The 7,134-nt window shown below is 39.9% G+C and overlaps 1 long non-coding RNA gene across 1 annotated transcript; it reads right to left on the reverse strand.

The window, feature by feature from the left end:
- Positions 1 to 3,014: 3,014 nt before the first annotated feature.
- On the reverse strand, positions 3,015 to 4,046 carry LOC306918192. Its single transcript, XR_013789297.1, has 3 exons — positions 3,986 to 4,046; positions 3,820 to 3,887; positions 3,015 to 3,290 (listed from the first exon to the last, which is right to left on the reverse strand). It is a non-coding gene; the product is annotated as an uncharacterized lncRNA (long non-coding RNA).
- Positions 4,047 to 7,134: the final 3,088 nt, after the last annotated feature.

Consider the following 7,134-nt stretch of genomic DNA (forward strand, 5'->3'; position numbering starts at 1 on the left):
CTGGTCTGTCACTGTGCAAAGTGGACCCTAGGATGGTTCTGGTCTGTCACTGTGCAAAGTGGACCCTAGGATGGTTCTGGTCTGTCACTGTGCAAAGTGGACCCTAGGATGGTTCTGGTCTGTCACTGTGCAAAGTGGACCCTAGGATGGTTCTGGTCTGTCACTGTGCAAAGTGGACCCTAGGATGGTTCTGGTCTGTCACTGTGCAAAGTGGACCCTAGGATGGTTCTGGTCTGTCACTGTGCAAAGTGGACCCTAGGATGGTTCTGGTCTGTCACTGTGCAAAGTGGACCCTAGGATGGTTCTGGTCTGTCACTGTGCAGAGTGGACCCTAGGATGGTACTGGTCTGTCACTGTGCAAAGTGGACCCTAGGATGGTTCTGGTCTGTCACTGTGCAGAGTGGACCCTAGGATGGTTCTGGTCTGTCACTGTGCAGAGTGGACCCTAGGATGGTTCTGGTCTGTCACTGTGCAGAGTGGACCCTAGGATGGTTCTGGTCTGTCACTGTGCAAAGTGGACCCTAGGATGGTTCTGGTCTGTCACTTTGCAGAGTGGACCCTAGGATGGTTCTGGTCTGTCACTGTGCAGAGTGGACCCTTGCACTGTAGGATGGTTCTTTGAATCAGTGTTCTTATACGTGGGCTCCTAGCTCGCCATCTGGATCTCCAACATATCACTGTGTTGTTCCAACAGGGACATAAAAACCTGACCTGTACAACAGGGACATAAAACCTGACCTGTACAACAGGTCATAAAGAAAATAAATCACTAAATTACTCAACTCAATTGCTTCAGGTACTGTGGGTCAATTAGCACTAGCTGCAGTATGCACAACTAGACCCAAATTGATGCTGATTATTACTGCCAGCAGCTGGCTGCCCAGCTGAGCTGACTTAAGTGGGTAACACTTGCAGATACGGTTCATGAACTAATGATTAACTAATGATTAACTAATACATTAGTTAAGCATTAGTTAATCATTAGTTCATCACAATTCATCATGAATCATGATGAATTCATCATGATTCATGATGATGATGATTCTGATGATTCATCATGAATCGTCATTAGTTAACCACGATTTGTAGATGATTTATAGATCTAATTTTTCCGCCCAAATCTATGCCCAGGATGAGTGCTCATAGGCGGGTAGGTCTCTCAGTCTCTCTGGAGGTCATTCCTGGTTGTACCCATGGGTCATTTTACTCAATTCTTTGCCCACGATGGGTGCTCAAAGGTTGGTAGGGGTCTGTCCGGAGCTCTCCCTGGTGCTTTATGGATCATTTTTGGACCCCCCCATTTTGCCCAAATCTATACCCAGGATGAGTGCTCATAGACGGGTAGGGTTAGTGAGCAGACTCGGTCTCTCTGGAGGTAATTTTTCTCAATTCTATGCCCACGATGAGTGCTCAAAGGTGGGTAGGGGTCCCTGGTGTTTTATGGATCATTTTTGGACTCACCCATTTTGCCCAAATCTATACCCAGGATGAGTGCTCATAGACGGGTAGGGTTAGTGAGCAGACTCGGTCTCTCTGGAGGTAATTTTTCTCAATTCTATGCCCACGATGAGTGCTCAAAGGTGGGTAGGGGTCCCTTGTGTTTTATGGATCATTTTTGGACTCACCCATTTTGCCCAAATCTATACCCAGGATGAGTGCTCATAGACGGGTAGGGTTAGTGAGCAGACTCGGTCTCTCTGGAGGTAATCTTTCTCAATTCTATGCCCACGATGAGTGCTCAAAGGTGGGTAGGGGTCCCTGGTGTTTTATGGATCATTTTTGGACTCACCCATTTTGCCCAAATCTATACCCAGGATGAGTGCTCATAGACGGGTAGGGTTAGTGAGCAGACTCGGTCTCTTTGGAGGTCGTTTTTCCTCAATTCTATGCCCACGATGAGTGCTCAAAGGTGGGTAGGTCTCCCTTGTAGAGGTCTCCCTTGTAGTTTATGGGTAACTTCTGGACATTATAATCATGAACTACCAATACATTTTACTTACTTACTAGAGAGTTGCACTCTATTAATGATTAACTATCATTAGTTAATAGTTAGTTAATTGATATTTGCACCCCAAAGTAAAGTGGCAACATTTTCATCATGAACTACCATTACATTGTACTTACTTACTAGAGATTTGGAATCTATTAATGATTAACTATCATTAGTTAATTGATATTTGCAAAGTAAAGTGACAACATTTTCATCATGAACTAGCTGTAGTTAACAGTTAGTTAATGGTTATTTGCACCCCAAAGTAAAGTGACAACATTTTCATCATGAACTAATCATGAACTCATGATTAACTATTCATGAATTCATCATGAACTGGATATATGGACACAAAGTCACATCAATATAAATAATAGTGAATGCAAAACAATACAATACTAACAATACATTACAATCTGAATCCAAATGTACAATTACAAGCCACCTTCAATATTGCCAATTTTTGCCATTTTTTTATTTACAGTAACCCCCCCCACACCCACACACACACTCTCTCCCCCCACACAGAAACTAAAAACTAACAAAAATATACCACAAAATAAATAAAGTATTATACAAAATACAAATGTAAAATACAAAAGAACAAAACAAAAGCAAGGAAGTAGGCAGAGGACACAGGCCGAGGGGCAGGCCGACACCAGCCAACTGGGCCAACAGCGGGTGAGCTAGATACAGCCCTGGCGCAAACGCCAATGGACTGGCATCCACACATCTGGCCCACCTGCTGCCCGCCAAGGCAAGGCCTTTAACAAAGCCAACAACAGTGCTTATCCAAATCAGCAGCACAATTTTTCCTCTCAACTATAAAACTAAAGTACTTGTTAAGATCATTGCTTATCCAATATGGTTTGACACAACTATGAAACAAAATGACCTGGCTCTTATAAATATAACAGTCAACAATGAATAGTAATTGTTACATGGCCACTTATTACCAAATAGACATAGAAAAATGACTACAACAGTAATATGAAAAATAACAAACAAAAAGAAAAGCCGGAAAAAATATGAAAACCCTTAGTTCCCAAAGTTTGTTTTTGTTCTCGTTGGGGCTCTTTTATCTGAACTGTGACAGTGTTCGATTGGTCTTTGTCCTACCACACAAACCATGGATCTCGCCACCCAGTATGCACTGGGAATCTATCTGGGGAATCGTTGGGTATGGAGACAGTGGAGCCTCACATGCACCTTGGCTCCTCGATGGATGGGAAGGGAAGCGCTGTCCTCTTCTCCACGTGAGATGCTCCAAGGGATGGGGATGGGATCTAAAAAACCTGACCTATGATAGATCACACAAGATCCAAAACCCCATGAATTAGCATAAATGAACACCTTTTTAACTTGCATTAATTAGCTTAATCATGTTCTTTTTATAGTAATCATGTATTTAAAATACATTGAAAACCTTTCAAAATAATTCAAAACACTTATTTTCTTTTACAATGTTTAATATTCAATGAACTGTTCCTTTTCCACAAAAATAAAAATAGTATGAAATGCTCCTTCAAGTATCACAATGTAATGAGTTAAATTGCATAAAGTGCACATTCAAAAGGTTTACAGGGTGTTTTGTGCAGTAACTAGGGGGTATTTATGACGCAAATGTGCTTAGTATGTACCCTTAAAATGTACCTTCAGTCACTATAACCCACAATTCTCATGTACATGCATATTGTATTCCTTCAGTAACAAACTGTCTTTCAAAGTTAAACTTAAATACTTAAATGTAACAATAAATCATTGGCGGGATGTATTGTGGCTAAACACCATTTAAGATAACCATCTTTGTTCTACATTGTCTCACTCACCACTTCATGAATGCTGAGACTGCAATGTCACCTGGCTGCTCAGTGATTTGCAACACTCTCACACTGCTCTGCAAAGTTCAAAATGACACAATACACAAATCAGGAGTTGCCTAACAACATTAAGAATGTGAATGATTTGAATTGGAAGATTATGTTTTAGTCTTACCAGGCAGATTGCAAAAGATTGTCTCTCTGTGTTTGTTTACAACAGCACATGAAGAACCAGCCATGTGTTCAATTGAACAGGAAAAGGACGTTTTCCTGCTTAAATACTAACAGGAAGTAGAATCACTGGTAGGCTGGACACAAATGCTTACAGGCTCACTGATTGGCCACTGGCAATCACAGAGCCAGGTAATTTTAATCCTTTAATACCTGTTAGACACCCTGTTTGTTTTGCATTTTTTCTCTTTCATGTAAATAGCTTGTTTTGTATTTTAAACAGACTTGTGGAGCAACATTTTAGAACTTAAATGTGTGTTATTTCAAAAGCATTTTAGATCGTTTTTAACACTTGTAAATTGGCTGCCTGCTTTCAAGCCTGGGTAGGCTGAATTAAAAAATAGTTAATAGGATACATACGTTCATTTCAGTGATTTTTTTTTACAGTGAATGAATGCATTTAAGTTATATACAATATATCTAAAATGTTGCTCTACAAGTCTGATTAAAATGCCAAGAAGCTATATACATGAAAGGGAAAACAAACAAACAAACAAACAAGATGTCTAACACGTTTTTGCAAAGGGTTAAAATTACCTGGCTCTGTGATTGCTAACCTAAGTGGCCAATCAGTGAGCCTGTAAGCGTTTATGTCCAGCCTACCAGTGATTCCACTTCCTGTCAGTATTTAAGCAGGAAAACTCCCCTTTCCTGTTCAATTGAACACATGGCTGGTTCTTCATGTGTTGTTGTAAACACACACAGAGGAACAATCTTTGCAATCCACTTGGTAAGACTAAAAAATAATCTTCCAATTCAAATCATCCACATTCTTAATGTTGTTAGACAACTCCTGATTTGTATATTGTGTCATTTTGAACTTTGCAGAGCAGTGTGAGAGCGAGTATTGCAAATCACTGAGCAGCCAGTAGTACAGGTGACATTGCAGTCTGAGCCCATTCATTCATTGATCAGTGGTGAGTGAGACAATGTAGAACAAAGATGGTTATCTTAAATGGTGTTTTACATTTTGAAACACTTATGCCTGTACATGAGTATTTTGGGTTATGGTGATTGAATGTACATTTTTAGTGCATCTCTCACCTGATGCTAGCCAGGGAGAGATACTAAGCACATTTGAGTCATGAATACCTCAGTTACTGCACAAAACACCCTGTAAAGCGATTGAATGTGCACTTTATGCAATTTAACTCATTGCATTGTGATACTTAAAGGAGCATTTCATAGTATTTTTGTGGAAAAGGAACAGTTCATTGAATATAGTGAATATTTGAAACATTGTAAAAGAAAATAAGTACTTTGAATTATTTTGAATGGTTTTCAATGTATTTGATTACCATTCATTACTTAATGATTACTATAAAAAGAAAATGATTAAGCTAATTAATGCAAGTTAAAAAGGTGTTAATTTTTACTAATTCATGGGGATTTAAAAACATTTTACACTGTGTGAATAACATGCTATTGGATCTTGTCCGATCTACCATAGGTCAGTTTTTTTTTTAGATTGGGTGATCCCCATCTTCATCCCCTGGAGCACATGGAGAAGAGGACAGCGCTTCCCTTCCCATCCACTGAGGAGCCCAGGTCCATGTGAGGCTCCACATTCTCCATACCCAACAATTCCCCAGATAAATTCCCAGTGCATATTGGATGGCAAGCTAACGGATCCAAGTCTGGACACTGATGGTGCAACATTGATTCCCCTCCCTCACGGTTTGTGTGGTAGGAAAAAGACCAATCGAACAATGTCACAATTCAGATGAAAGAGCCCCAATGACAACGGAACTAAGGGTTTTCATATTTTTGCCGGCTTTTCTTTTTGTTTGTTATTTTTCATATTACTGCTGTCTATTTGGTAATAAGTGGCCATTTAACACTTTGTTATTGATATACATCACATTTTGTTTTTAGTTTTCTGTGTGGGGTGAGGGTGTGGCTGTAAATAAAAAATGGCAATATTGAAGGTGGCTTGTAATTGTAATTTTGGATTCAGATTGTATTGTATTGTTAGTATTGCATTTCACTATTATTTATATTGATGTGACTTTGTGTCCAAATTTCCAGTTCATGATTACTTCATGATTAGTTAATCAAGAGTTCATGATTAGTTCATGATGAAAATGTTGTCACTTTACTTTGGGGTACAAATAACCTTAACTACAGCTAGTTCATGATTAGTTAATGATGAAAATGTTGTCACTTTACTTTGGGGTACAAATATCCATTAACTAACTATTAACTACAGCTAGTTCATGATGAAAATGTTGTCACTTTACTTTGGGGTGCAAATATCCATTAACTAACTATTAACTACAGCTAGTTCATGATGAAAATGTTGTCACTTTACTTTGGGGTGCAAATATCCATTAACTACAGCTAGTTCATGATTAGTTAATGATGAAAATGTTGTCACTTTACTTTGGGGTACAAATATCCATTAACTAACTATTAACTACAGCTAGTTCATGATGAAAATGTTGTCACTTTACTTTGGGGTGCAAATATCCATTAACTAACTATTAACTACAGCTAGTTCATGATGATGATAATGTCCAGAAATGACCCATAAACTACCAGGGAGAGCTCCGGAGAGACCCCTACCCACATTTGAGCACTCATCGTGGGCATAGAATTGAGAAAAATACCTCCAGAGAGACAGAGTCTGCTCACTAACCGCTACCCACCTATGAGCACTCATCCTGGGTATAGATTTGGGCAAAATGGGGGAGTCCAAAAATGATCCATAAAGCACCAGGGAGAGCTCCGGACAGACCCCTACCCACCTTTGAGCACTCATCGTGAGCATAGAATTGAGAAAAATTACCTCCAGAGAGACCGAGTCTGCTCACTAACCCTACCCGTCTATGAGCACTCATCCTGGGTATAGATTTGGGCAAAATGGGGGAGTCCAAAAATGATCCATAAAACACCAGGTGGTTTAGGTGGGTAGGGGTACCCACCTTTGAGCACTCATCCTGGGTATAGATTTGGGCAAAATGGGGGAGTCCAAAAATGATCCATAAAGCACCATGCAGGGAGAGCTTCGGACAGACCCCTACCCACTTTTGAGCACTCATCGTGGGCATAGAATTGAGAAAAATTACCTCCAGAGAGGCCGAGTCTGCTCAC

Source organism: Electrona antarctica, assembly GCF_951216825.1.
Source record: "Electrona antarctica genome assembly, contig: scaffold_148, whole genome shotgun sequence".
NCBI classification, from domain to species: Eukaryota; Metazoa; Chordata; class Actinopteri; order Myctophiformes; family Myctophidae; genus Electrona; species Electrona antarctica.